We start from the raw sequence: 21436 nt of genomic DNA on the forward strand, positions 1-21436 counted from the left end.
CAAATTGAACACCTTAAGAGCCCAGGGCTCTGATGGCATTGCCAACTCTGATTTGAAACAATAGCCTAAGGAATTGGCAGACTTCATTTACAAGGTCCTAAAAAGATGCATAAGAACTAGATCGATCCCAGACTGATGGAGACAATCAACGGTAGTCCCAATATTCAAAAAGGGACCGAAAGACAATCTGAAGAATTACCGGTCAATCACCTTACTAGATGTTATCAGTAATATATTCAGCTCATTGATATTAGATCAAAATCGTCAGGAAGTCCCATTTGAAACGGGTTTCCTGAAGGAAGTGGGGACCACAATAAACATTCTCCTGCTAAGCACCTTGAAGGCAAAGGTCCTGGAAGGTATCAAAAAACGAATGAGCAAGGTCAGGTCAATCTCTGCTGAAGAGTAACCACTGCTACACCCTGAAGTGGGTGACCCCTTGTGTGGGTGGTCACAGAATTCTCATGAAACTGTTCTTCTGCACAAAAGGGTTTTATTTTGAAGTGCAGTCGTGTAGTAATGCACTGGTATTTTTAAAAAAACATAGGACATTCACATTTGAGGACATACAAAGTGTAGTACCTAAGTACGAATGATCAAGTAGTCAATATTTGAGACATCTACTTGTACAGTTTGTTCATTCTCTATAGGTTCCTTGGGAAGGAAGCTTAGAGAATTCAGTGGAATCATAAACAGGTGGGGGGCACATAGAGTGTGGGCACAATCAAGAGTTGAACAACAACATATAATACATGTCAACACAACAGTGTTTCGGCCATTTTGCGTGGAGCTAGGTGAGCTCTAATGGTGTAGGCCTTCATCAGGACAGGAGTGTCTTTACGAGTGGAGGGTACTATGTGGTCTGTAGGAATGAAACAGACAAAGAACATGTCAGGATGTACGTGGTCAGCAAAGATCTAGCAGAGAAAAGTTATGAATACTATGTAGGGCAGATGCCGGTGCTTACCGAATCCGAGGTGCTTAGTGGCTCAGATTAAGAGGTGGAAGGATCCACTTCTTTAGGATGCAGTCATCATCTTGTCAACAGGCGCGGTCACGTCTGTAAGGGGATGAGGAAGTAGGATTACTAAATGGCTCCCCAGGGGTTTGGTTCCTCTCTAGCCCATAGTTAGTGTGTGACTAGGGAGGTGGTGGTGTAGGTCTTAGCAGATTTGCTTTCCATTTTCTAAAAAAAAGAATTTGCACTGTGTAACAATTTGTTTTTTGATTTTCTGTCAAATTTTTATTTAAAGTAATTACATCTGTAAATTGAAATAAATCATTGATGTCATATACCTGTCATGAACAACATGTGGGAATGAAGTAACACAGGCCTGATTCTATACTAAATGACAGCTGACACCCAATGGGATTGACAGTGGCTGACATCATCATCATGCGCCACACCTTGCATGACTTGCATTTTGGCCCAACTGACTGCCTGCATCAACTCTAAACAGGCATTTAGGTAGTCACCTTGCATGACTTGCATTTTGGCCCAACTGACTGCCTGCATCAACTCTAAACAGGCATTTAGGTAGTCACCATGCATGACTTGCATTTTGGCCCTACTGACTGCATGCATCAACTCCAAACAGGCATTTAGGTAGTCACCCCACCACAGGGCCCCTGTTCTTTAACATGGCCCTGGCCTGCACTTAACACACTTGCATCCTCGACATCCGAGACGTCACACTGCTGCTTCAACGATCTTGGCAGCTGAATGCACTGACAATAGGTAAGCTTTACTGCACGCGGCTTCATGCACAGAAACTGGTAGGCCTACCCTCACTGTAAGGAATCTTTAAAACAGCATGACTCTGCACATTTAAACACCCATAGCCCTTCATGCCACCTACACCATAGGCTGCATGACACGTGTTGTGGCACCATAATCCAGAACTTGCACAGTCCACATAGATCACGGTCCACCCTTCCCCCAGGACCGATGAGAAGGGGCACTCTTTTTAATCACATTGTATTAAAAACAGATTTGCACTTGATAAATGGCATTTTGTTATTCCACAGAAGCCCTTTTTATCCCATTTAAGTGCACTCCACGTTTAGTGGGACCACCGCTAGGTCTACTCGCACCAAATCTGCTAAAACCTACACCACCACCTCCCTAGTCACACACTAACTATGGGCTAGACAGGAACCGCACCCCTGGGGCGCCATTTAGTAATCCTACTTCCTCATCCCCTTACAGACGTGACCGCGCCTGTTGACATTATGACGACTGTATCCTAAAGAAGTGGATCCTTCCACCTCTTAATCTGAGCCACTAATCTCCTTGGATTTGGTAAGCACTGGCATCTGCCCTATATAGTATTCATAACTTTTCTCTGCTAGATCTTTGCTGACCACGTACATCCTGATACGTTCTTTTCTGTTTCACTCCTACATACCACTTAGAACCCTCCACTCGTAAAGACACTCCTGTCCTGATGAAGGCCGAAACCATTAGAGCTCACCTAGCTCCACGCAAAATGGCTGAAACACTGTCGTGTTGACATGTATTACATGTTGTTGTTCAAATCTTGATTGTGCCCACACTCTATGGGCCCCCCACCTGTTTATGATTCTACTGAATTCTCTAAGCTTCCTTCCCAAGGAACCTATAGAGAATGAACAAACTGTACAAGTAGATGTCTCAAATCTTGACTACTTGATCATTCGTACTTAGGTACTACACTTTGTATGTCCTCAAATGTGAATGTCCTATGTTTTTTGAAAAATATTGGTGTATTACTACACCACTGCACTTCAAAACAAAACCCTTTTGTGCAGAAGAACAGTTTCATGGAAATTCTGTGACCACCCACACAAGGGGTCACCCACTCAGGGTGTAGCAGTGGTTACTCTTCAGCAGAGATTGACCTGACGTTGCTCATTCGTTTTCTGATATTATTGTACCAACCTGGGCAGAGCAAGGCAGTAACCAGGTACCCTTCAGAATACTGGTCCTGGAAGGTAGACCTAGGATCCACTTAGCTTTTGTTGACCTGGTCCAGGCTTTTTACCAGGTCAACCGAGAAGCCCCATGGCATAAGTTGACAACTCAAAGATGCCTGTTGGAAATCCTAGAACCAGCATAAGATCTTCAAAGGGAAACTTCTATGAGAGTACTCTTGAATTGTGCAGGTCTACTATCCACCAAAATCAAAACAGCAAGAGGGGTGAAGCAGGGGTATCCACTTGACCCAGCCCTTTTTAAAACCTTCCTGGCAGATGTTCAACACCATGAGAAGAACCTGCACTCATTCCCTCCGACAATAGGAGGAGCTAAAGTAACGAGACTCCTGTACGCAAATGACTTGATCTTGGTGGATCAGACAGCCATCGGTCTGCAAGGTCAACTTTACAATTTGACAAAGTACATTGAAAGCAATAACTTAGAAATCAACAAGGACACAACCAAAATCATGTCCATTGAAAAACCCACAAAGAGATCTGGAAACCTACCATGAAATCTAGAAGGTTCACATATAGAATATGTGAAACATTTTATATATCTTGGTGTTAGACTAAGTAGTAGCACAGTGGAAGCTCCTATGCAAGCCACTCTATTTCAGAAGGTAAAAAACTGGTGACACAGACAAGGGCAATAGACAAAAAATGTGGATGTTTCTCCATTATCTCAGCAGTAAACCTTTATAAGGTAAAGTAACTCCATCGCAAACGTACGGTGCAGAAGCTCTGCCACTCATGCCCAATAAAGTTTGGCCTAACTGGAAGGGTATTTTTGGCGGTGAGTCTTGGGGCTCCCCCAATCAACCTCCTTGGTGCTAATTCAAAGAGAACGGAGCCTGCGCTCATTGCATTCAGTGATTGACCATAACATCCTGATGCTTTATAGAAAGATCATCCTACCGGGCAGACTGGATATTTTGAACATAATCAACACAGAACTCGAAAGTGGAAACAACCGACTACTGAAGACGTGGTAAACTAAAAATAAGAGGACACTTGCACAGATCGGTTGCTCCGAGCAGGACCTTCTATTGAATCCAACTAAGATTGGAAAAAAAACTGGAAGAGTGTGACTGGATCACTACCAACGCCACAGTATGTGCATACAAGTCATTAAAGGATTGGCCATTAAACCAAAAAAAATAAAACCAACTACTGGGGTATATGAGAAGATTTCCAAGTTGATCCCACTGAAACACCTTTCTAAGAGCATGTTTAAATTTACTTCCAACAAATGAGTTGAGGGCAATCAGAGGTAAATCATCCTCAAACACATGCCGATATTGCGAGAAACCGGAACAAATGGAAACTTTAAGGCATATTCTATTATCTTGCATGGGACTCAGTGAAAAGAGAAACATCTACCTGGGTCACCTGTTCTCAGATCAGCAAGTATATGACGAAGAGGCATGGTGGAACCGAGTGATGAGTGGAGAAAAAACTTCACTAACACTAGCAGTGGCAAGTTTCCTTCAGAACATTTCCTTGGAATGATAGTGAAGGATTATACTTCTGTTGGTAAAGAAGAGAATCCGAGAAGTTAAACACGAGACATATTCACTGTGGAAAGGATAATCGAAAATGTTTCCGAATTTCATATCTTGCCAGGCAATGACCATTGCTTCTTTTTTTACTCGCTCCATCAAAGGCTGCAAAGACAGACCTTAGCTACTCTGTTTTTAGCTTGTCAAAATTGTAATTCAATTTAATCAGTAAATAAAAAAAAAACATGCCATAGCATATCATATCATATCAAAGAAAAAGAACGGAAGTGAGAGGAAGTATATGGAGGGCAAGGTACGGGCAAAAGAAAGTGGGTTTGCGAACGAAGAGTTCAAGAAGGAACATAGAAAGAAGCAACAGAGGTAAGATAAAAAGAAGCAGGTCCATTAAGGCATTAGAATACTATGGAGAGAAAGTTGAATTTAAATTGAGAATGGAAGGGGAGCCATCGAAGAGAGGACAAAGAGGGAGAGATGGAGTTGCAAATAGATAAGGAATGCAGGAGATGGATAGAGGAATTAAAAACAGATTTAAGAGGAGCAAGACAAGAGACAGGAAGACCAAAGAGGAGTACAGAACAATAGAATAATCAAGAAAAGATTAAAGAAGAGATTAGAAGCTTAGTGGCACTGAAAGTGAGAAGAGGTCTAACTTTCTGAATATTGAAAAGATAGAAATGACAGGAACGGGATGTGATCAAAATGGGATGATCAAATGAAGATTAGTGTCCAGTCGAAAGCCAAGGTTGAAGGCGGTAGGAGAAAAAGGCAGATGAGAAGGGGGAAACAGGACAAAGGGAGGAGAAACAGGCAGAGGAATAGTATTAGCAGGAAAAAAGAGGACTTCAGTCTTAGATGGATTACGGACAAGAAAGTGGTCCGACTTCCAAGTTTGAATAGCAGAGAGACAGGCAGAGAGATTCATGTGCACAGTAGGTGTAAAAGAAGAAAAATATAGAAATAGTTGGGTGTCATCAGCATACAAATGATGAGACAACCCAAAAGAAGAGATATTAGCCAAGGGAGAGGTATAGAGAGAGTAAAGAAATGGGCCAAGAACAGATCCTTATGGAACACCATGCAAAAGCGGATGGGGATCAGAGCAAACACCAGCCCAGGATATTGAGAACGTGTGTTTAGATAGATATGATTTAAACCATGTGATTACAGAACCAGAAAATCTAAAGGGGTAAAGGGATTGAAGAAGTGGTGTGTGATCCACTGTCTCAAAAGCAGCATGTATGGTCAAGAGTCCAAGATATGTCCAAGAGAAAGAAGAGAGTCACAGATGGAAAGAAGAGCAGTTTCTGTGCAATGAAAGGGTCAAAAATGAGACTGGGGTAAAATAGAATTAAGAATGATAAAAGGAAGAAACATGGGAGTAAACAAGACTTTCCAACAATTTATTACGGTAAGGAAGAAGAGACATAGGACAGAAGCTAGAAGGAATGGTAGGATCCAAGGAGGATTTATTCAGAACAGGAAGAATAATAGCTTGTTTGAATAGAAGAGGGAAAGTAGAAGTGTTAAGAGAGACATTGAGAAGAGGAAGGAGAAGGTATAGTAGAAAGGGGAAGGAATCATGAAAAGAAGAACGACTGGGGTGAAGTAAAAGGAGAAATACTGGGGTGAAATAGAAAAACTGGGATAAGGAGAAGGACTGGAACAAGGGATAAGAAGAAGGATGGGAGAGGGAGAATGGACTGGGAAGAAGGGCAAGTGCTAGAATGATGAACTGAGGAAGGTGTAATTTACCATAGACCTAGGCTCAACATTTTTCTTTTACAGCCACAAGAAAATAACTGACTTGAAGTGATGCAACGATGTGAGCAGGAGAAAAGCCCCCCAAGAACCCTTGGTTTTCCCGCAATCCGAGATGGAGTCTGCAGTGGGAAGACATGGGCTCCAGGGAAACCCTCTGGGGGAAAAAACCCTTGCGAGCTAGTCGCTGAGCAGGTCTGAGTCGCAGTCCTTGTTCAGAAGTACGGTCGCGTCACAAGAAGAGGAAGAATTAGTGGATACAGATGCTGGGCTACAGAAGAGCAAGAAGGAGAGGTAAATGTAAGTTCTCAAGATATAAAGAAGTTATGGAGAGCAGAAGGAAAGAAACTTACCATTAATATCATGTGAGGTTCAGAAGGCTCGCCTGAATTTACAAAACTGTCCAGAGAGCAAGAATTTGAAGCATACCGTGGGAGCAGCAGACTGTAACGGAAATTTAAAGCATTGTAGAGAGAGGAGGTAAATGTATTCCCGTAATGGTAAGAGAACAAACTTTGAGGAGCAGCAACGCATTGTTCAATTCTTCGCTGTCACATTTATGCATTGTTGACTGTAGGTGTGGGCGGAAGCAAGAAGGAAACTGGAGGGTTTGAGAAAAATAGACAACTGCACCGAACTCTAGACACCATCTTGGAAGGGAAAACTAGACTGGCATTTGGAACATCAGGAGCCATCTTGGTAGTGGTCCATAGAATCGAGCTAATTCTTCTCGAACTGCTCCAAATAGATTGCTGGCGGAATCGGGATGTGAAAGAAGGAGAATCAGGACTTAGAGGAAACAGGTGGTGCAGGACCGAGGGAAGGAGATGGATAAGGATGACTGTGAAGGACTGGGGAGAATGTGAAAGACTGGGAAGAAGCGAAAGGAGAAGGAATGGGACATAGGTGAAAGAATGTCATGAGGAAAAAGGACAGTATTGAAAGAGAAGAAGGATGACTGGAACAAAGTAGAAGGATTGGAATGAAGGGGTAGACTCCAAAGAAGGAGAAGGGCTGGGAAAATGGAGAGGGGGGCTGGTGAGAAGAAGGAGAATGACATTTAGAAAGCACAATAAGGAATGTATAGGAGGAGTAGAAGTGGAAGGACTGGGAAGGAGGAAAAGCAGAGGTACTAGGACAAAGTGAAGATCTGCAGATAAATGAGGAATAGAAAAGGCTCAAAGGGGAAAATATTAAAGAATTAAGTATGAAGAGCAGCAAATGTTGGCAATACTGCTGTGAGGAATCAGCGGAACCCTCATTGGTCTCTGTGGTCTGGATGTGCGGGATACCGAAAATTCTACTCATTGTTCTCCCCAAGATGGGGGCATGTTACCTCTGCTGCCTATACCGCTGCAAGCAGTGTAGTTGATTCCAAGATGGCCCCCTGCCAGCACCGAAGTTCGAGAGGGAATTCAGCTGCAGTTTAAAACTTCATACTCAACAGTAAGCAGATGCGTTGCTTCATTTCTTGTGGCATAACACAAGTCTAATCTGTGTTTTTCCCTCTTTTCTCCGTATTTCTCACCTGTGATAATTGTGAATCCTTCCGTTCTGTATCCTCCCTTGTTCTCGGAGCCCGTACCGCTCTGTGCAAGTTTCTCTTCCCCGCTCTTTTGCCTTGGGATTCTCCCGTTTCTCCTACCAAGCTCTCTCTGCATTCCTTTACTGCTGCTTACCGCTGGTATTGTTCAGCTGAGACTGCTCCCGCTTGTTGAATACTACCAGCAACAAAGGATCCTGGGTTTGTGCTGTTGCAGCTCTTCCATTTCTTGATAGCATCTGCTCCGGAACTTGAAATCTTCTCACAGTCATCTCTTCCAACATCTACCACTGCTACGCCACGGGCTTTTCTGCCCCAAGAGGGTTTTTTCTCAAAGCAGATTTCCCGTAGAGTTCTCCTGACTCCTGTTCTGCCTACCAAAAGAGTCCCAAGAGTTTTCTGGGAGTTTTTGCTTGTTCAACTGGCCTCCTTCCAGGACAGCCAAACAGGTTAGTGCTTATGTTGTTCTCACAGTAAGCAACGCCCAAACCAACAAAAAAAAGAAGAATAAGAGAATGCTCAAGTACAACAGCTGACAGTCGCTGCACAAGCCCTGACTCAGGAGGTTCAGGCCCTAAAGACTGAAAACCCTAATCTGTGTCAGCTGTTGCTTCAGAATCCTGTACGTCAAGAGTTACCCCCTGGATCCTCTGTAAGGGCTAAATTTGATGGAAATTTCCAGAAGTTAAAGGAGTTCATTGATGCCTGTCTCGAACAGATCACTCTCAAGCCGTCCTTTTTTCCTACTGACCGGTCTAAAGTCAGTTATATGATTTCCAACATGGCAGGGAGTGCCTTGGCTTGGGCCACCCCTTTAGTGACTACAAACAATCAAATTCTTGATTTCTTTCCTGTTTTTTTAATTGGCATAAGGGCCATGTTCACTCAAACTGAGATCATTGTTTTGGCAACAAGAAAACCTCCTTGACTTTAAGCAAGGATCCCTGGACACCCTAACCTACATCACACAGTTCAAACAGATGGCCAATGAGACTGCATGGCCCGACACATCACTGGTAACTCTGATGAGAAGAGGTCTGTCCGAAGAACTGAAAAATGAACTTGCCAGAGTTCAGCATCCCCCTAATCTAGCTGAGCTCATATCTTTAGTAATGCAATTGGAATATCGGATCCAGAAGAGAAGACTGGAGAAAAGAAGAAACAGAGTTGGAAGGCCCCTAACTGAATATGCCAGACCTTCAGTCAAACCTGAGGCTGAGGATGAACCTATGCAAGTCAGTTCCGCGTGCGGGCAATTGTCTGCAGAAGAATGAAAATGCAGGAAGCAGAATGGCCTGTGTATGTATTGTGGCTCCAAGGAACATCTTCTTCGAGATTGCTCCACGATGGCGTTTGGGAAAAGCCAGATCCCGAACCTAAGGGTAACAGAGGTTCAGGAAACACTTAGGAGTTCCCAAACATATTCTGCTAAACTTTCGACCTCCCTTATGGTGGTGGTAGAGGTATCTCTAGGAGATTCAAATGTTTCTGTTCCCAATATGTCAGCTCTCATCGCTTGTGGAGTCACTGGAAACTTCATGGACGAGGATTGGGCTCAGTCCCAGGGATTCCCTCGATTGATAAAGAAATTACACATACCGCTAGAAGGTGTTAATTGGAAACCCTTATCATCAGGAGCCATTAAGGAAAGCACTGATATATTATCTATGTCGTTCGCCACGCATATTGAGAACATCCAATTTGACCTCATCAAGGCCGTGCCCTACCCTCTGATTTTAGGTCTGCCCTGGCTCAGGATACATAATCCCTATATAAATTGGACAGTTGGCACCATTTTCTTGGGGTTGGAACATTGTATGGATCACAGTTTGTGGCAAGGCGCTGTTTGTATGCATGCCACCATGTAGAATATCCAGGATGCTTGTACCTCTTCTAGGGTAGATATGATACAAGGTCTTCCTCCTTGTTATCAATAATTTCAGATGGTGTTCCCCAACAACGAGAATAAAGAACTTCCTCTTCCTCTATATAGGACGGATAAAAGTTTCATCGAGTTAGTCCCTGATCATGAGGTCCCCTTTGGAAGAATGTATACTTTGTCGAGGTCGGAGAAGGAAGCACTAAATAACTATTTGTCAAATAATCTACATCATGGACTCATTACGGAATCCAAGTTCCCTGTGGGGGTGTCTTTGTTCTTCATCCCTGAAAAGGACACTAGGCAACTCAGACCTTGCATCGATTTTCGTGGACTAAACAAAATCACTATCAAGGATAAGTATCCTTTGCCCTTGATTTCAGATAATCTTGAGACCATAAGGGTTTGTAGGGTGTCCTGACCCACGTTTAAGCTACCCTGCTACAACATTTGGTGCTGTGGGCTTAGGAAATTCAAGATGGCGGAAAACCCACATGTGCGCCGAAATCCAGGAAAGGTGCGCAGTTGTGCGCACACCAAAATGGTTACCTAACTTGCCACCCACCAGGGTAAAGAAAGGTCTTTGTTAACAAAATCCACTTTTACTGATGTCAAAAAGTTGCTGAAATCGTGACTCATTGGACCACTTTAAAGATTCAACCCTTTTTGTGGGGTTCCACATAACCATCTTACTGTAAGGAGCCCCATCAAAACAATGTTACGCAAGGATTTACTACCATGTAAGAACCATTCCTGTTTAGAATGCATTAATCCAAGAAAATCCCAAAAATGGGTGCAGTACCAGTACTCACCACTATCCAAAAGCCGGCGTTTTAAAACCCACTGTGTGTTTTTCTGAAGGCAAGCAAAATGCCTATTTCAAACCTTGCAACATGTGCATAATATTCACTGAACACCAGCAGACATTTGGCAGAATGGAGTTTTGTGTGCCTACAAAATCTGGGAAATGAAGAGCCCAAAAACAATGCTTATAACAAAAATGCTATGGAGTCAGCAGCTTAAGCCTAACTGCAACTGGATTTAAAACCACCAAAATCGAAAATGTTAAATTAAATGAGTGACCTATGTTTGGTGTCACATGCCTTTGTAACTGTTGAAATGTCATAGTTTTGCACTTAGAATCAGCATTCTAGCTGCATGTGTAAAATTACAAGTTATTTTAAAAGCAACAAAAAGTTAGCTGAAGGTCTGGCTTAGGGAACTTGATTTTGCCTAGCAACGGATCCCATCAGGAGTGAAACTTGAGTCACAACTATGTTCCCAGGCCAATGTTCCTTTTGCTGCCCATACTAAGGATATGCCATCTATCTGATAATTGAATTTCCTGTGCTCTGCCAGAGAGTGAACAAAGCCCTCTCCACTCAGGCAAAGGTTTTTATTACAGACGTCGTAAAAAGTGGCTTCCTCCTGGAGAAGCTGGGAGGGGCACTGCCTGTGAGAAGCAAGCTGGCTTGGCAGAAACTGGAAAGACTGGTTTCTGTACCATGTGACCTGAAAAGACACACCCCTGCAGCAAGGATATGGTTTTATAAAAGGGGGGATGATTCATAGTGCGGACATGTGAAAATTTTATGAATGATACCATAATTCTTGTGATTTTCCTGCCCACAGTTTGAGACGTGGTGGGAGCCGGTGGTGTGTTCGGGGGGGTTTTAGCGGAAAAGTGGATATTACTCTAAATGTGTGCATGTTAAAAATCTGAAACTTCATCAGTTAATGTCCCTACCCCCTCCACACATGTATGTAAAGTTGGGTCCATGTCGGAAATTGAAAAAGCAGTTAAAAAGTCAATTATGTACACTCTTTGAATGCAAGCTCCGAGAATGAGCAGATTTGGACATAGACATGGCTAAATTCAGCCACACCATGTATATGTAATTTCAAACAACTGTGTAACTCTGAAGTATGGATTTTGATCATATATATATTTGGGTGCACAGATGATAAGGGAGGTTGTTTCAAGAGATCATAAAATGACATCAATCTGACTCACAGTTCAGTTTGCCAATCAAGCGGAGGAATGGAAGCCTGACCAATGACGAATGAGAGGGGCAAGTCTAGTAATGCAACACACACACCCATTCTCAAGAAACAGATAAAAGCAGAGAGTCAGGACACATAGAGACATTCAATTTCATCTGCCGCTGGAAGCCCTGCCGGAAAAATCCATACTTACCTCCATCAAACTCCAGAAAGCCAAACTAGAGACTTCAATCTATCCAGAGCAGAGACCAGACCAGAGAGAAAGCAGTGCTGTGCCTAGTAGAGACCAGACCAGAGAGAAAGCAGTGCTGTGCCTAGCCGAGACCAGACCAGGCGCTGTGAGCAGAATCCGGAAAGACCTGACCAGACTGAAGATCGTGACCAAGTCGCTTTCCTGTTCAAAATCTCTTGTGAGTACTTAGCAAAACTCAGAACACATCTCTTAGTTTAAATTCATCTAATTCAATCTATTTAACCTAAGTAGAACTGCCTCCTATCTGTCACCTGTCATTTCTAGTAAAATTTGTCATTTTGAAAAAGTGTGCGTTTAAAATTTACAAAACCAAAAACGACCTTTACTAAATTACTCATATCTCCGCAACCGTTTGGGCTAGAGACTTGCAATAACTTTCATTTGGAACCTGAGATCCTAGGCTTTCCTAGGACCCCAAAACGGTAGAGATAGTCCTTGCGGTTCCTTTGTAATAGCGCTCGGCGCATCCGCGAATTTTGCCGCGATTTGCAATTTCTTCACATGTAAAAAAACTGCTGCTGCCTGATTTCCATTTGCCAGAAATTCGTTTAACCTGTTAACTATCCCTGCATCATTGCTAGTGTGAGCCTGGACTAATATTAACTAGATACCACTCATCCTGAACCTCTAAAAGGGAATTAAGAGCGTTTCCAGCATATTTCTCATTCATTGCTAGCACCTATCAAAGCATTTGCCTGTGTTTTCAAACTTCTGTTTAAGCTTGCTGGATTGAACTGAATTACAGTTGATTGCATTTCTGAGAACTGTGTGTTTTCCTTCCATTTCCTTGCCTTGCATCAAGGGGGGGAGGGGAGTAGCCAGAGAAAAGTGATTACATTGTTTGGTTGAAATCATATTGCGTATTTTCTGTACTGCATTCATTGAATATTGCATCCACCTGAGCCTACATAAAGCATCCTCTACCACATTATACTTTTGTTCCTATTTACCAGTGTGCTACCTTATCCATTTCATGTCAACTCATTAGTGATTAAAGAAGTGTGCTAGTGCCAGATTCTCCGTTGTTAATATTTACCATATCAGATTAAGTGTGATATTCAATTATTAATTTATTAAAAAGTGTGATATATATTTTAATTTATCAAATAAACCTTTTAAACTTGCAAAACAGAATTACTTCTTGGCTCAGTGGGGTCAGGGGGATTCCAAGAGAGGGGTGTTATACAAGGGTAGTCATCCAGAACGCATGAACTGGACCTAAAGATATATCAATAAGGGTTTTCATTCAGTATTCTAGACTAGGCGTTAACTTGGCTGTAGTGCTGAATTGAATCCTCTTACAAAGTGGGGGCTCGAGCCGAGACGTTGGGTTAGATTTACCAGTTGTGCAGCTTAATACAGTGTGCTAACTGACGGGATACATACACCCGGTCGGATCACCACGCTGCATTACGCTGTGAAGCATTCCTCAAAAGGGGCACTCCAAGAAAAGTTCTGTTCTGCAAAAATAAAATACTAACTTCTGTAAGTCAGGACAGAGACCAATCTCTAGAATGACGACCTTAGTAGACATGAAAATAGCCAGAGAGCACCTCTTGCATAAGCTATTTGTGAGAGGTGAATGGACCGAACAGGGCCAGGATGTGTGGTTGCAGGCCATCACACAACAGGTCACTGAAACAGGGTCAGATATATATAGAGATCAGGGTCCCTTACATGTGGCCCTGAGTGAACTATATATGGCTCCTAAAGCCAAAGAGGAACACAATAAGATCGCCAGGATAGCAGCATACCTGTACCTATATATGGGAGACATGCAGGATAGATGTGCTGAAAGCCAAAATCTGGCAAATAGGCAACAGATGGCATTACAGAAGGTCCAATCTGATCTGGACTCTTCTGAGCAGAGGCTGCAGAGGAGCCAGGAGTCAGAAAATGACAGCAGACTGTACATTACTAAAATAAAGGAGGATATGGATGTGCTGCAAAAGGAAAAGTCAGAACAGGATACTAGATTTCTGGCCCTGCAGAAGGAGCACCAAGACAGTTTGGACTCCTTACTGCAGAGCCAGAAAAAGCTGGAGCAACAGATCAATTTCAACAGGGCATGCACAGAGCAGGTAGCCACCCTGCAAATCCAACTAGACAGAGAGAAAGAGGAGAGCAATAAACTGATCCTGAAAGACCTGGATACCCAGGCAGAGTTTGATCAGGAGCGCCAGAAAGCTGGTGCCTTCCAAAGGCAAAGGGACGACCTGGCGGCACAAATGCAGGCTCTTAGTCAGGAAAGAGACGCCTTAGGCCAGGAAGTCTGCCATTTAAAAAGGAAAATGGAAGAAAATCACCTGGCCCACCAGGGACTGGGTGACCTCCAAAAAGAAAACCAGAACTTGCTAGAGCACACCAGGAGGGTGGAGGATGCTCTAGCAAGAAAGGAGCAGGCCAATAGGGACACAGCTCAGGAGGTAACCCTCCTGCAGCAAAGACTGGCCCAGTTCTCCAGGACCAACCAGGAAGCACAGAGGGAAAATGAGGCCCTCTGTCAACACAATGATAGGCTCCAACAGCAGGTAGCGATGCAGGAGAGACTGATAGAGTCGAGTAAGGCCTTAACTGAGGAACTGAAGGCACAAATGCAGGCTCTTGCATTGCAACAGGGAGCAGGGGCGGATAGAGATGAGGTTCGCTGGGAAATGGAAACTCCGGAGCATAACCTCAGGAGCCCTAGTACCAGAGGCCCTCATACCTCTCAGTCCCTGGACTCTGCCACCCCCATGTCCCCTGGCGCACATGAGCACAGGGCCACAGGGATGGCAGATTACTATCCAGCCAGAAGCATGGGGCTCATAGGCCAGTACCATCCAGGAATGGAGGGGTGGGCATCCGGGTATGGGCACCCAAGTACAATACAGTTCAGTGGGGAACCCCAGGAGAGTAGGCCCATTAAGGGCATCCTGAAAACCTCTGCCCAGTTAGGTCAGTGGAGGGGGTACCCATCAAATCCTGACAGCAAGGAGGAATCTGAAGACTCCTCTGAACTGCGCAGGACACAGGAGACCAGGTCCCCACATTCTGCCAGCCATTCCCAGGCTCGCAGAATCCGGGAAAACCTGGAAGAACAGACGGGAACCTCTGGGAGCAGTGCCTCTGAGTCCGACGAAGAATGGACAAGGGTTACCCGAACCAAAAAGGCCAATAAGGCAAAAAGGGCCTTGCTCAAGGACCCCTTAAAGCAGATTAAGGCGATCAGGAGCGTCATCACGCCTTACCATAAGAACGCTAAGTATTCTGTTTGGGAGCACTTAGAGTTGTTTGAACAAATGATGGAGACTTTCCATTTGAAGGACAGCCAAAGCTGCATTCAATATGTAAAGTGGACCTTCTCCCCGGAATACTCCAGTTTCTTTGCGGGGCTGGAGGACCAAAATCATTTAAGATGGTCCACCTATAAGGCGGCCATCCTGAAACATTTTTCTGTTCACAGAAATCCTCAAGAGGCTCGCAAGGCAGCCTACAATTTGCAATGTGGGGAGGATCAGGCCCCACAAGAATTTGTGCAGGAGTTAAAGCGGGCTTTTGCACAGACCACAAGAAGGGTGCGCACGGATAGCCGTGAATTTATAAACACGTTTTTCCATGCCTTGCCCAAATATATCATGACCCAGCTCGTGAGGGATTTTCACGAGAAAAGATCTTTAGACTGGGTCATTGAACAGGCTACCCACATCTATGAGGTGCAGAAGCCCATAGAAAATAAAAGCAATGCCCAGAAAAACCCCAAAGCCAACAGCACCTCTGCTGCTGCCAAGGTGGCAGAGGTAAAGGTCACCCCCGTTTTGGATTTGGAGATGGGGGGGCCTAAAAACCTACCTGCACCTAATAATGCTAGGCCCAGAAGGTCCTCGGGCCAGTCGCAGACAGGGAGCCAGGGAGGCAGCCCCACAAATGGGGTCCCTCGCTCTCCTGACTATGTAAGTCCTCGCTACAAAGGTAACAGACCCATCCTGGGTTATGTGTGGACTCCTCCAGCCCAAGGGGGGGGATCCAGCCAAGCACCTAACCCAGGGAACTTCCCTCCAAACTTCCCACAGGAGGGCAGAAATTTACCAAACCCTGGGCAGAACTTTTTCCCCAGATATCCACCCGACTTCCAACCCCAAAATCATCCATCCTTCTTTCCTCAATTCCCTGAGCCCAGACCACTGAATCCGGGAGAGGGGAGGCCAAGGGTGGAGGGGTACCAAAATCTTCCCAACCAGGGGTACTACCAGAGGAGGGACAGCTACCCTTCCCGGGATCAGCCCAGGGGAGAAAACAGGGCCCCGTATCAGCCGGAGCGGGTTTCCCAGTTAGAGCGCCAGGTTCAAAACATGGCGCGGGATATGGGTCACATACTGAGGGCTCAGCAGAACCCTCAGATCAGCATGCCGGCGCAGAACGCACCCAACTCTGGACCTGGTGCTCCAGAACAATGACGGGGGCAGCACCCCGATAACTCACCGGTTCCCAGGGAGGAGGCACAAGGGGAAGGGGGGTGTAAAGCCTTGGAGGAAGCTTCCTTCCTCACTTGTAAACAGCCCCTGGAAACCCAGGAACCGGAAACAAAATCTCTTGCCCCTGAAAGTCTGCCTCCTAAGGAGCAGAGGGGGGGTAGGAGAAACAAAAGACCCAAACAGACTCAATTTGAGGAGGAGGTACAGATCTTCCAATTTGAGGGAGAGGGATCCTCAGAGGATCCTGGGAAAAGGATCTTCTCCTTCAGAGAGGGGGGAACTCCTCCCAAAGAAAAATGGGTCCCTAGGGATGCAAATCCAGACTGGGGAGATGTGGAGACTGAGCTACCGCCGCCCACTATCTCATCCCAGAACAAACAGCAAGAAAACCCCCTGGTTCAAACCCATCCTGGTGACTGCCTCCAAAAAGGGGGGGGCGGCCCAGAACCGGAGCCAGGGGAACCCACAATGGCTCTGATCTCCAGTTGCCAACTTTTTCTTTCAGATTCCCAAGGCTCTCCACAGAATTCTGCCCAAATCTCTTCGCTAGCGATGTCCAAAACCAGAAAGTTAGCCCACCAGTTGTCCAAAAATGTACATTATCTGTGCCCCCTTGAGGAGAAGGAGGGAAGATATTATGCCCCGGTACAAGTACAGGGGCAGGGTACAATCTCGGCACTGGTGGACACGGGATCTCAAGCTACCCTTCTGTCCAGAAGGGCCTTTGACGAACTGAATGCAGGAAGGGGAGAGAATTACCAAATTCCTCTCACCTCTCTTCCTGGACAACTACAGAACTTTGACGGGAAGGAAATTCCCGTCGAGGGGACGGCAGATTTGGACATTAAAATTGGGCGACATAAGTTGAAACACCCGGTCATAGTTGTGACCCCAGAGGGCACCCCTTGTTTACTAGGGAATGACCTCCTGAGAAGGTTGTCACCCCTAATAGATTGTGTAAACAAGGTCCTCTGGACCCAGACTAGCCGACCAATAAAATTAAAACAGAGTGTCAACCATGTTAGTTTAAACGGCACCTGCCACATGGTTGAACAAAAATCTGACCAAGTAGAATTTCACTTCCAGAACAACCAGATTCCAGATGTGACAGTAATAGCAGTAGGACAACAGACTGGTGATGGGGGGTCCTCTCTATTTCTGAAAATCAACCTTCCTTCCAGTCTAAAGTGGTATTCCACGCTGGAAGGAAACACTTTGAAATTCTATACCAATCCACAATCTGAAACTCCCACTCCTATAGTCCAGAAAGATGTGAAATCAGCTCAAAGCCTGGCTGATATTCAGCAAATTGGAGAGCAGTTGTTCATCCCTGTTCAGTTAAATGATGGGAAGGACTCTGTTCTCGCTCGAGTGTGTGTGAACAACGGTAAGAGCTTCATCAGCGAAGCCATGTTCCGCCAACTCCCAAAAGATCCAGCCATTCCCACCTTCAAACTGATAGACAAATGGGAAATGGACCTGGAAGCACCTGACTCCAAACATCTCCTGCCAAGCAGGTGTATGCTCAAAATCTCCATTGGCAACAAGAGCATAGTCCATAATTGTTGGGTCGTGCGAGACGTCACTGCCGCCTTTTACTTAGGCAGTGACATTCTCAATCGCTTTGCCATTAGTTTGGACCTAATAAACTTCAAAGCTTGGTCCCGATTAGCGGATAATCCCATGGGCTTTGATGATCCAGAAAAAGCATTTAGGTCAGCTCAATTGCTACCTTATGCAGTTGAAATTCAGGTTAAAGAGGAAGTCACCATCCCAGAAAGGACCCGACAATTCTCCCTGGAAGTGAAAGTTAAAAGGGGACAAGAGTTGAAAAACCCTGATGCTTACATACATCTAAATGCTTCTCTCCAACAGCAAGGGTTGGGGGTAAACCCGACTCCATTAGTCAACATAGAACATGACCCCATTCTAATAGAGGTGGATAACAGCGACTTAAAGAGTATTACTCTAGCCGCAGGCACCATTATTGGAATGGCGGTTGATGACCGACATTTCTCCATTGATCTTGTAAATGAACTGTTAGGACCCATCCCCAAGGACTGTTTTGACAGTGACAGTGATGACAACGCAACACCAGACAGGATTTTTACCCGGCATGGGGGGAACTTCCTGGTGTACACTTCCTGCCCCTATGGTAAGGAAGATGTGACCTGTGACTTCAGGAGGGATGAGGTGATTTTCCAGGTCCATGAGGGCTGCCTTTCCCACCTGAAGCCTCTGGTCCAAATCAGCACTCTGACCAGGGACTTCTCCACCCAGCTGGAGGAGGCCGCGGAGATAGCCAAACCAGAAGTCTTTCCAGGCTTCAGGCAGATGGTGGAAGAGAGAGTCAACCTAGCTGATGCCTGTGTGACTCTGGAACAAAGGCAAAAGTTGAAACAAGTTTTCTTGGATTTCCAAGATCTCTTTGCGGTAGACTCATATGACTGTGGTCGCACTGACATCCACACAACAACAATCCCCACGGACCCTGGCATGACTCCTGTGTTTGTGAAGCAATATCGCTTGCCTCTCGCATCAATGGAGTCCCTTACTGAAATAATTAAGAACCTTGAGTCCCGGGGAATAATCCGTCCAGTCCACAGCACCTTCAATAATCCGGTGCTGGGAATATTGAAGCCAAACGGCCAGTGGAGACTCTGCGCCGACCTCAGGGAGCTCAACAAACGGGTCCATACTTCCCGATGGCCTCTGCCCTACATTGACCAAGGGCTGGCCCAGATCCAGGGGTCACAGGTATTCGCTGCAATAGACCTGACCAATGGATACTGGACTGTGCCTGTCAGTAGGGAGGACCAATACAAGCTGGCTTTTACCTTTGGGGGCCAGCAGTACACATGGACCCGGACTCCCTTCGGATACCTCAACTCCGGCAATGAATTCAACATTTTCCTACATAAGGCCATGCCCGACCTGGGTGCAAGGGGTAACCTGGCTTATGTAGATGATGTCCTCATCAAAAGCTCAACTGTGGAGGAACACATAGCGGAGATCCGTTATGTTCTGACACAGTTGAGGGCCGCCGGAGCAAAACTTTCCTTTCAGAAAGCACAGTGGTGTAAAACCCGTGTTAACTTCTTGGGGCATGAGATTACTCCTCAGGGTCTTTGTCCCCAGGAAAAGAAAGTGGAAGCACTTCAGAAACTGAAAGACCCCACAACTCTGCGGGAACTAAGGAGCCTCCTTGGACTGACTAATTACAGCAGAAAGTTCATTGAGGGCTACGCAGAGATCACCAGACCCCTGATTCATCTCCTGAAGGGGGGGGTCAAGTGGGAATGGGGTCCAGAACAAGCCGAGGCAGTAAAACAACTCAAAAGAAGCCTCTCACAAGCGCCTTGCCTAGCTTACCCTGTCAGAAACAAGGAGTTCTTCCTGGAGACGGGGTTCTCTAATACGTGCTTGACGGCAGTATTATATCAAAAGCATGACAAGGTCAATAAAGTAATCTCCTATGCGAGCAAAACTTTATCCTCTGTGGAGGAAAAATTCAACAATTGTGAGAAGGCACTCCTGGCAACGGTGTGGGCATTGAAGAATTACCGCCCGTTTATCCAGGGGGAACACATCATAGTGGAGACTCCACACCAGCCTCTGCAATATCTCCAAAGTGACAGAATCCGGGCCGGAAATGTGAGTAATTCCCGAATTACTTCCTGGATTCTGTCAATGCAAGGCTTTCCTGTGGAGGTCAGATATGGCCAAAACAAGAAGAGTCCCCTCGCGCAAGGTCTGGCTGACTTGCATGATTGTGCCAGAGAAAACTGTCTCGAGGACGAAAGTCTAAAAATAAAGGACAACATGGAGGCATACCTTAATTCCCCCCACAAAGTCTTTGAAGAAGACAAGTGTGAGGGAATGCCCACTGTGTATGTGGATGGATGCTCTTACCATGTCGACAACAACGGGGAGAAAGAACTGGTGGCCGGCGTAGGGAATGCATGGGTGAATGAGTCCCCAGAACCCTCCGCTGGATACAAAATTGGTCCCCGAAGTAGTCAGGTGGCAGAATTGATGGCTGTGCATCAGGCCATCCTCACTGCTGTCCAGCATCAACTCCACGAACTGGTCATAATCACAGATTCGGATTATGTACGGAACGGGTTCGTGGAGCACCTGGTTAATTGGAAGACCAGAGGCATGGTATGTGCTAACAACAAACCCTTGAAACATGGGAAGTTGATCCAAAACATTGATGATCTGGTCACCTCGAATGGGATGACCATCTATTGGAAGAAGATCAAGGGTCATTCCAAAGTAGAGGGACCAGACAAAACTGGAAATGACTTAGCTGATCAGCTGGCCAAAACCGGGGCCATCCAAGGGGATCTAATTGAGATTGAGTCCCTGTTGGGGGAAATCCAGGTCACTGCCATCACTAGGTCCCAGACAAATGCTCACAACGACCTCTCAATTGCACAATGGAGTAAGGAGACCCCTGATGCTGATTTGATTACTGCTCAGAAGGGGGATCCAATAATTGGTAAATTTTACCAGCACCTTGAGGACCCTGAGAACTTTCCCCTGAAGGATACCGATTACATTGGGAAAGAGGACCTAAGAGTGTTGATGAAATGTCCCAAAATGTTCCGGATCCAAGACGGTTTGTTGGTAAGGAAATCCAAAGCTGGCCACGATCAGTGGGTGGTTCCTACCTCATTCCGAAGCCTGATGTTAAGTCACGCCCATGATGCGGCCACTGCCGGTCATAGGGGGTTTCACACAACATTGGAAATCTTAAGAGAGGTTGCATACTGGCCACACATGGGGCAGGACCTCGACCAGTACCTGAAGGGTTGCCTTGTGTGTGCACAATTTCAGCCATCATCCCTCACACACCGGGCGCCTTTACAAAAGAGGGGAATGACACTGCCATGGTCAGATTTACAAATCGACTTTGTAGGCCCTGTGATTCGCTCGGCTAGGGGGAATAAGTACATGTTGACCGTGACATGCTTGTTTACCAAGTGGGTGGAATGTCTCCCAGCCCCAAACTGCAAGGCAGAAACTGCAGCTGCCTTGATGATTAACCACATCTTTTCCCGT

The sequence above is a fragment of the Ambystoma mexicanum genome, chromosome 5q, assembly GCF_040938575.1.
Source record: "Ambystoma mexicanum isolate Mex_15411 chromosome 5q, UKY_AmexF1_1, whole genome shotgun sequence".
In the NCBI taxonomy this organism is placed as follows: Eukaryota; Metazoa; Chordata; class Amphibia; order Caudata; family Ambystomatidae; genus Ambystoma; species Ambystoma mexicanum.